The following is a 10,267-nucleotide window of genomic DNA, read 5'->3' on the forward strand; positions in this document are numbered from 1 at the left end:
TGTGGACGAAGCGGAGTCCAGCCCAGGGTCGCCACATGTGGTTGCTGCAAGCTCGCCCGCCGCCACTCACTCAAGCCGGCCTCCAGTGTAGAGTAGCGTTTGTAGATTGTCATTTCTCCGATCACTAATGCAGACATGGTTTTATGTTTGCGCGATGCAATGCAATGCGTAAAAAGACAGTATAAGTCATTATAATCCGTAATTATGAACGTTGATGAACTTTAATAGAGAGCAAAAAAAAATATACAAATTACAACTCTTGAATGACAAATTTAAAACTAATTGCTCAGGCCGCCTGAGCCTGAGTCAGGTGGTTGCTGGGGGTTACTTAATCTAACAACCTACAACGTGATTCCTGTTTGTTAATGACACAAATAGTGTGTGTTTCTACTTAGGAAAGTTTGAGCTATTTTCGGTCATACACACATAGTTATTTAGGTCATTAGTTAAATAAACCCAAGGGTATAGCACCCAGTTTCACAATGCTAAGCCACTAGTTAATTTCTCTGGACTTCACTAGCCCAGAAAGACATATGTCAAGTCACTAGTTTTAAGCTATCTGGTCAACCGATCAGGTACACACAGCAATAGTCCACAAGCATTAAGCCATTTAGCAAAGCAGGGCCACAATGATAGCAAACACACAGTCTCATGTCTCTCCAAAGCAGCAGCAGTACATATGTCTTGGCAATAAATTTGCTTTTTTTGGGGGGCTTTTTCATTTCATCTCTTCTTCTGCCTTATGGGGATGCTTTCAAGCATATTATTGTATAACAGCAGTATGTTTTCACGCTTACAGAAGCATACACATTTTGGCTGTTTTGTTTATCTTCTCGTTCCAGCTGTGTTGGGGGGTTATTTTATATGCTAATTGTGCAGCTGCAGTATGTCTTAAATATCCACAGCAAGTATCGGCGTATGTATTGGCAGTAGCAAGTTCCTGTACTTGCTTTGCAGCAGCAATAATCTACAACAACAGCAATAACCAACAGCAGCAGCAATTCAGCAGCGTAGCAGTTACCCTTCAGGAACTCGAGCTGCATCGGAAACGCTTTGGGAACGCCCCCAGCGTGACCATGCTCTGAGTCACATATGAAATCAGTCCAATAGATGGGCTAGACGTCATGGGCGGGTGACGTTGCGACCAGGAAGCTATAAAAGTATGTGCGGTGGAACCGGCGTCAGCTTTTTGTCATTCAGCAAGCGCTCTGTGTGTGCGCGCTCAGTCGCTATCTGTTTGTGAGTCTTATTTAGTGTTGTTTGTCCACTTATAAGCTCCATTATGCCAAGCTTCAGCAAAAAGAAGCATTTGGGAGAGAGCAGACAGCATTCAGGCTGTGTTCCTCCCTGCTCGCGCTATATTTCGGGTGGGGACAGACACAGTTTGTGTGTTGTCTGCTTGGGAGCGAAGCACGCAGAGTCAGCTCTCGAGGGAGCTACGCACATGGCAAGCGTTTGTTACTGCCTTGCTGCGCTCTCGGAAGGCTCTCTTTGAGGAGGGAGCCTTCACCGGCATTTCTCGCGGCGCCGGCCACGCTTCCGCCGAGGCGGAGCGGCGGCTGTGCTCGTGGGGTTCGCATATAGATCCGGTGGAGGGAATGTAGACGGGCGAGTCCCTATTTTCTTCCTCACCTACCAGATCCAGCGCCCGCTCTCGGGCTTCGGAAGCCCGAGCTGCGGTTCTTTCCCCCCAGTGAGAGGGCTCGACGCTCCGCCTGTCTTCCTCCGAGGAGGGTGATATGGAGGGCATCGATGAGCTCGCCAGTTGCACAAGCATCAGTTACACAAGCATATTATGCCTAATATTATAATGAGCAGCTTACTGTGAAGCGGAGCTCGCGCAGTCAGCTCTCGGGAAAAAGAGAGGGGGCTGATTGTGCTTTACCCGCTGTTAAATGCTCCGCTCTCGCCGGGCACGCTCCAAGGAGTGTGTCCATGCCTGTGATCTTGTGGTTACGGTCCCACTGCAGAGGGGGCTGATTGTGCTTTACCCGCTGTTAAATGCTCCGCTCTCATCGGGCACGCTCCGAGGAGTGTGTCCGTGCTTGCGAGCTTGCGTTTCGGTCCTGCTATTGCTGCGGCACGGCAGCGATTCAGATCGCGGGGATCGCACATGGATCTAGCGGATGGGTTGGAGACGGCTCACCCTTTCTCTGCCTGTGTAATAGGCTGGACTGTATATGCAGTATAAAATGCTGGAGATTACTATGTGTGAAATACTGTATACTGTAACTCATGTGATGCTGTTAGTGTATGTTAATGTAATAGGTTTTCAGTTTAAATAATTATTAATTATACAAATGTTGGAAAATACTTTAAAATGTTATGTTTTGAAATAACTAAGGTGTTTAGAAAAATGTATAGTATGTTATGGAGTGAAATGTTATTATGTTTAAAGTGGGCGTATCTGATTGGTCGCGTGTGTGCGCGCGTACGTGTATTCCCAGGGAGTTCTCGCGATGCGCTTCATTCTGAGTAAAGCTGTGAAAGTGAAGCATGCTGCAGCTATTGAAAATGCACATTTGCAAATTAATGTATAAAACTCTCTCTAGATGTGTTCATCTTAATGTTGTATGTTCTAAAGTAATATGTAAGTTGTGTTTATGAGTTTAAGCTGACATAGCACTACCGCACCATGTTAGCATGTGGCTAATATGCGCTGTAGGATGCACGTGTATGTCAGGCGATTAAATATGAATGTAGCGATTATTTAATATGAATGTAGTGATTATACTGTGAGTTACCTTCCTGTTGTTAATAGGTTATATTGTTATATGTGACATAAATTTGACATAAATTTGTGAACACCATGAAGTTATAGACTAATACAACATGTGGTGTGTGTGCATACTGAATCACATGTGCATGTGAGGTATGTAAATGTGAACATGTGAAGTTCATACTGTGAATTATTTTGTTTGAAGGTAATTGAAGGTACTGCTGGGTACAGTGAATATAAAACTTGAATGTAGAATGCATACTACCTCAAATATGTTCTCAGGCTTATTCACATTGTAAATTTGGTAAAGTGCCTTTGATTGGAGGCTCCTCTCACAGGCGTGGGGGGGGTGCGCAGCTTGCTGTCTCTCAACCGAGGTTGTTGAGACCATTCTCCAATCCAGAGCTCCCTCTACGAGGAAACTGTGTGCCCTGAAGTGGAATCTTTTCACTTCTTGGTGCGGAGACTGCCAGCTCGACCCAGTTACTGCCCAGTTGGTACAGTGCTGAAGTTCCTGCAGGCCCGTTTCTTTGCAGGGTTGACACACTCCACCTTAAAAGTCTACATGTCGGTGGCCAGTCAGTGGGCAGACACCCCCTAGTTACACGTTTCCTCCACGGTGCGCTGAGGCCGAGGCCTCCGGCCAGAGAAGCTTATGCTAAGTGGTGGATCAGGATGGCCAGAGAAGCTTATGCTAAGCGGTGGATCAGGATGCTTTTTCATAGCCTCGAGTCCTCTGATCTCCCCTCTCCTTTAGGGGTCAAGACTCACTCCTTCTGAAGTTGGCCTTCGGGATGCTGCGGGATGTCCCCGCCTACTTTGTCAGGTGCCTTCCAGCATTCTCCGCCACTCCTGGCTCCTTTCTCTCGACTTATCTGTGCTCTTCCACACTAGGCAGGGATTTGTAAGTCTTGCCGCGTGGGCATACTCGTTCCCAGAATGTAGAATGCATACTACCTCAAATATGTTCTCAGGCTTATTCACATTGTAAATTTGGTAAAGTGCCTTTGATTGGAGGGAAGTTATTTAGATATTTGAGTTGATACATTTATTGTTGTATGCAATAATTATTGGTTCATTGCTATAGTTCATTCTGAGTAAAGCTGTGAAAGTGAAGCACAAATGTAACCATGGTTCCCCGAGGGAACGAGACGTTGCGTCCCAGTGCCATACTTCCGGCATCCCTGTGAGCGCTTGCTTCATTCCTAGAAGCTGACGCCGGTTCCACCGCTGCTGTCGAGGCAACGTGTGTATTACATCATTTTAAGTTTTGATGTGAATCTTTTACTTTTACTTTACTTTTAGTCATTTAGCAGACGCTTTTATCCAATGCAGCGTCTCATTCCCTCGGGGAACCATGGTTACATTCGTAATCTGGAGACGATCTATTCCACCTAGACCAAATGCATTAACATTGCCATATCCATTACCATGCTAAAATCTTTAGAGAGTTGTCATGATAGAAATGCCAAATTCTGTCATGAAACTCTAGATGGCGCAGGGTGATGTGTCTTTAATGCAAACTGATGATATTCACATTGTTAACCTACTTGGCACAAGCTGATTGGTTCTTGTTGCATACACAGACAATAACTTGCTGCTTTACATTTAAATTACATCCGGACGTTTCTTGCTGGATGACTGACCATCACCTTCAACTCAACCTTGTCAAGACAGAACTGCTTGTGGTTCCATCAAACCCATCATTTCATCACAATTTCCCCATCCAGTTAGGCACATCAACCATAATTATAGTTTTCACATTAGATCCATGTATACGAGAAATTGAGAGTTCCATTGAGATAATGTCCAACAAATACACAGTCCAGGTTTGTCTGTCCATTGTGTAAGGAGGATTCCAACGGTTGACTAGCAATTTTTTTGCTGCTGTGAGAGCAGCTAACAGTAAACATCTTTGTTGGACGGACAAGGTGAGGTCCCAAAAGTCATTCATGAAAAAATGGCGTGGAGTCAAACATATCTCAGTACCCAAAAAATATGATAGGTCATGTGAGAGCTGAGTCCAAAAAGGTGAGAGAGAGGGGCACTCCCAAACAAAATGCAAAAACGTGCCTAAAGATCTTTGCAAATAGAGATTACACTTAGGAGAAGACGACATATTCATATAAAAAAACGTTTCATTGGAGTCATGTAAACCCTATGCATCAATTTCCAATGAATCATTTGGTGATAATCCTAAAAAAATAACACTGAGCCAAACACACATGCTAAAATAACACTTTCTAAAATAATACATAAAACACACTTTCCTGCACTGAACACTGAGACAAGAAATAAATACACTTACAAGCTGCTTTTAACTTAGCAAATACATAAAAAAGTAGGTGTCTGGCAGATTATATTGAGTTTTAAGATTCTGGAAGGATTTTAAACCACTATCATCATAGATATCTCCCATCGTGTTTACTTTAGTATGAGTCCATTGCGGACAATGAAATGGAGTACTGCCTGACAAAAGATTATTATTGTGGAAAATAGGCAAATGCCTATGCCATATTGTAACTAGTTGTGAACGTCTTTCAACATCCCTTCATGTGGAGAGGAGGTGGGTTACAATGGGACCAAACCGTGATTTACACTAAGCGGAACCCATGAAAAAACAAGATGCTTCAATTTATACGGATAAACAATAGATTCCAATAGAAGACGAGAAGACGAGACCAATTTTCCAAATCAGGATAGTTTGGCTAGAATACTATTAGAGTTTTTTTTAGACGATTTCCTGGAGGGAACGTAAAACATCTATCCCAAAGTACTTAAAGTTTTGAACCAATGGAATAGATATAGAAAGGGGCATGGAATCAATTTTAAAATTGAGGGGTAGTAAACATGACTTACTCCAATTAATTTTAAACCCAGAGAGAGATTCAAAATGGTCAAATAAATTCAACACACGAGGAATAGAATGTGACGGCTTCTCCAAAAACAATAAGATATCATCAGCAAACAAATAAATATGATGATGAGTACTCCGTATAATTATGGGAGAAATAATTTCAGATTGTCGGACCGCTTGAACTAAGGGTTCCAAGGATAGGGCAAATAACAGAGGAGAAAGCGGGCAACCCTGACGAGTACCTCGATGTATAAAGAATGGGTTAGAGCAAACAGAACCTGTGAGAACAGTGGCTGCTGGATTGGCGTACAGAACTTTTATCATGTTTATGAATCTCGATACTAGACCCAGATGCTGTAGAACCGCCCATAAATAGTTCCATTCTAGTTGGTCGAAAGCTTTCATCGCATCTAGAGATAATACTGCACAAGGGGAGGATGACATATTCGTTGAATTAATAATATGATATAACCTGCGTAAGTTATCCGAAGCTGAGCGAGATTTAATAAATCCTGTTTGGTCATGATGAACTAGCCTATTCATAAATTGCTCTAGACGATGAGATAGTACTTTAGCATATAATTTAACATCAGTCCCTATCAAAGAAAGTGGCCGGTAGCTAGAACAGGAAGTCAAATCTTTATCTTTTTTTAACAGGAGAGAAATAACAGCTATATTAATAGATGGGTGAAATGAAAAATGTATATCTACCATGAGGGGGCCTAAATCCGACTAAAAAGTAGTATACAATTCGATTGGAATACCATCTATGCCTGGGGATTTCCCTTTGTTCATAGATGGGATTGCTGACTCCAGCTCCTGAAGAGTGATCGGTTCAGCCAGGTAATCCGAATCCGAATCTGACAGCCTAGGTAAATCAAGGTTGGACAGAAAAGATGCAAAAGAGTCAGGGTCACCATCAGCAGAAGAAGTATAGAGGTTAGAGTAAAAAGAGTGGAAGGCGATATTAATGTCTTTTGGGTCTGTCATAATGAGCCCAGATTGAGATTTCACTGCTGAAATATTAGCAAACTTTTCACCGTTGCGTATTCTTAGAGCTAAAAGGTGGCTTGGTCTACTCCCTTGAAAATAGTAATTCTGCCTGGATCTTTGAATCAGGAATTCTGCCCTGGATCTCAGTAATGAATTAAGTTTGGACCTAACTGCCATGATTTTGCTGAGTGTATTGTCTGAGAAACAACGGTGATTAACTCTAGTCAGATTCTGGAGCTGTGATTCCAGTTCAACTATCTTTTTGTGACGGTTTTTCTGAAGGAAAGAGGCATATGAAATTGAGTTATTCCTTATAAATCATTTAACTGCATTCCAAAGTGTTCGCGGATCATCCACTGAACCTTGGTTAATTTCAATAAACTCAGCAAATGTATTTCTGAATTGACTGCAAAAGTTTTCATCCTGTAGCAATTTAGGGTTAAATCGTCATCTAGTGGCATGAGATGGCTGAGGGATCAAAGATAATCTGCACAAATTTCCATCATGATCCGACAGAGATAAGGAACAAATATCGGCATCACGGACAGCTGAAGATAAAGAAGTAGAAATGATCAATTTGCGAATAGGATTTATGAGTAGCAGAAACGAAAGTGAAAGACTTAGCAGAAGGATTTAATAAACGCCAACTATCCACGAATGAGGATGAGGTTACATATTGCCGAAGTTTGTCAGAACAATAAGCTTGAGAGTGTGATTCCTTTGGTCCAGATCTATCTAAGATATGGGACATTACAGAATTCGTATCTGCACCCAATACAATTTCAAAATCCGAAAATTTCAAGAGATAGGTTGACAAAACAGAGAAAAAAATTAGGGTATCACAACCTTTATCTAAAATAGTAATATTTAAAGTCCTCCACACCAATATTAAGACACCCTTGGTTTTAGTATCCAAAGATGAGTGAGATACCACTTCATAAAACTTATTGTTACACCTGTGTATATCCTCCTCTTTCAAATGGGATTCTTGAACTAACACTATATCAATATTTCTTCTTCGCAAAAAAATCCAGAAAACATGTACGTTTGTGAGGGCCATTTAGGCCATTAATATTACAACTCAGTATATTAAGGTCAGTCATAGGTATCAAACAGAATTACTGCATAATAAGACAAAATATAAGTTTGAAAATAAAACCAGTTGAGTCTACCATTAAACCAACCCCCAGCCTTCCCGTCACTATAAAAAAAAAAAACACATTCCCATGAACTATGGCAGATCAAACCAAGAACAAAGCTTGATCTGCCAGCCCCCCTTAATATGATCCGTGGCGTCAACAAAAACCTGCACATTACTGAAGCACCAACACTGGCCCCATAGTCACATATTGACTATGTAGTATCTCTATAAAAAAGAGAGAGAGAAATAAATAAAAATAAAACATAAATAAAAATAACATGCATAAAGAAGCAATAAGACGCAATGAATCTGAGAATTTCTACAAACTGACAGAAACCAGAGCACACAACGCCATAATCAGTAAGCGATACTGTATGCACAATGAAACTAAAATAGTAATATTTAAAGTCCTCCACACCAATATTAAGACACCCTTGGTTTTAGTATCCAAAGATGAGTGAGATACCACTTCATAAAACTTATTGTTACACCTGTGTATATCCTCCTCTTTCAAATGGGATTCTTGAACTAACACTATATCAATATTTCTTCTTCGCAAAAAAATCCAGAAAACATGTACGTTTGTGAGGGCCATTTAGGCCATTAATATTACAACTCAGTATATTAAGGTCAGTCATAGGTATCAAACAGAATTACTGCATAATAAGACAAAATATAAGTTTGAAAATAAAACCAGTTGAGTCTACCATTAAACCAACCCCCAGCCTTCCCGTCACTATAAAAAAAAAAAACACATTCCCATGAACTATGGCAGATCAAACCAAGAACAAAGCTTGATCTGCCAGCCCCCCTTAATATGATCCGTGGCGTCAACAAAAACCTGCACATTACTGAAGCACCAACACTGGCCCCATAGTCACATATTGACTATGTAGTATCTCTATAAAAAAGAGAGAGAGAAATAAATAAAAATAAAACATAAATAAAAATAACATGCATAAAGAAGCAATAAGACGCAATGAATCTGAGAATGTCTACAAACTGACAGAAACCAGAGCACACAACGCCATAATCAGTAAGCGATACTGTATGCACAATGAAAGCTTCTAGAAACTATGAATTAAGAAGTGAACATTAAAGTGAACAGCGAAAGACAAAGTCACCTAACCATTTAGAGCATCTCTTCTCCGATTAGACAGCAAAAAAACTCATGCTTCTTCTGGGGAGTATAGCACTTTAGGTTCACCTTGATTGAGAATGACCTTCAGTGTTAAAGGATAAAGAAGAAAACTCTGGATGCCAGCTTCTCTTATTTACTTCCTGACTGGTGCAAATGCACTTCTTTTTGCGGTGACCGGAGAAAAATCTGAAAAGAAAGACAGCGTTGCTCCGTCTGATGTTTTCACCGGGGCATGAAGTCTGGTGGCCCGCAGAATGAGCTCCCTGTCCGTGCACCGCAACAGCTTAAAGAGGAAAACCCGTGGTTTAGCACGATCTAAAGGAGAGTCTTATGTACACGCGATGTGCTCGTTCCCCTTCGATCTCTTTGCCCACCAGAGATGGGAGCCACGTCGGTAGCGATCTTTTCAAAAAGCCCATAGGGTCGTCCTTTTCGGAACCTTCAGGCAATCCAACCAAACGCAGATTGTTGCGATTCTCCCGCAGAATGAGCTCCCTGTCCGTGCACCGCAACAGCTTAAAGAGGAAAACCCGTGGTTTAGCACGATCTAAAGGAGAGTCTTATGTACACGCGATGTGCTCGTTCCCCTTCGATCTCTTTGCCCACCAGAGATGGGAGCCACGTCGGTAGCGATCTTTTCAAAAAGCCCATAGGGTCGTCCTTTTCGGAACCTTCAGGCAATCCAACCAGACGCAGATTGCTGCGCCTATTGCGATCCTGTAAGTCCACTACCTGGTGCTCGAGCACGGCTACTCGCCTATCGTGATCTGCGACAACTTTCTTTTGTTCTCTCATCTCCTGTAAGAAGATCCAGTTTAGAGCATAATGACTGAACAACTGACATGTGAAAAGTAAACTCGTTCGGCATCGCTGTCAACTCAGTTCTTAGAATGTCCTCAAAGTGTGCAACAGTGTTCGCCATCTTGTCCACCATATCGCTCGTGGTCGGTGGCTTGGATTTCTTCTTAATCGGAGGAGCCGATGGAGACAACTCCTGCTTTTTCCAATTGTATGCCATCTGGGAAAGTATTATTAATGAATAAAACTTCAAATAAAACGAAAAAATCAGCAAAAAGGGACCAAACGTACGGAGCTCTACTCAAGTGCGACTAGGTTCATGAGCATGTCACGTGACTCCCACTTTCTCTGACTTTTAAATTAAATGTTCCCTCCTGGTGGAATGACCTGCCCAACTCAGTCCGAGCAGCTGAGTCCTTAGCCATCTTCAAGAATCGTCTCAAAACACATTTCCCTTTCATGGGAACTTCGAACTGCATCCTCTAGGGGTCGCTATGGGGAACGCCTCGTCGTGACCCGTGTCTGAAGCATACATTGAAAAAACACCAACTCCTTGGCCGGCGACAGCCATGACGTCACTACCGGTGCGACTATAGTATAAATAGGCACCGGGAGCAC

This window comes from Sinocyclocheilus anshuiensis, unplaced genomic scaffold (assembly GCF_001515605.1).
Source record: "Sinocyclocheilus anshuiensis isolate Anshui unplaced genomic scaffold, SAMN03320099.WGS_v1.1 scaffold374, whole genome shotgun sequence".
In the NCBI taxonomy this organism is placed as follows: Eukaryota; Metazoa; Chordata; class Actinopteri; order Cypriniformes; family Cyprinidae; genus Sinocyclocheilus; species Sinocyclocheilus anshuiensis.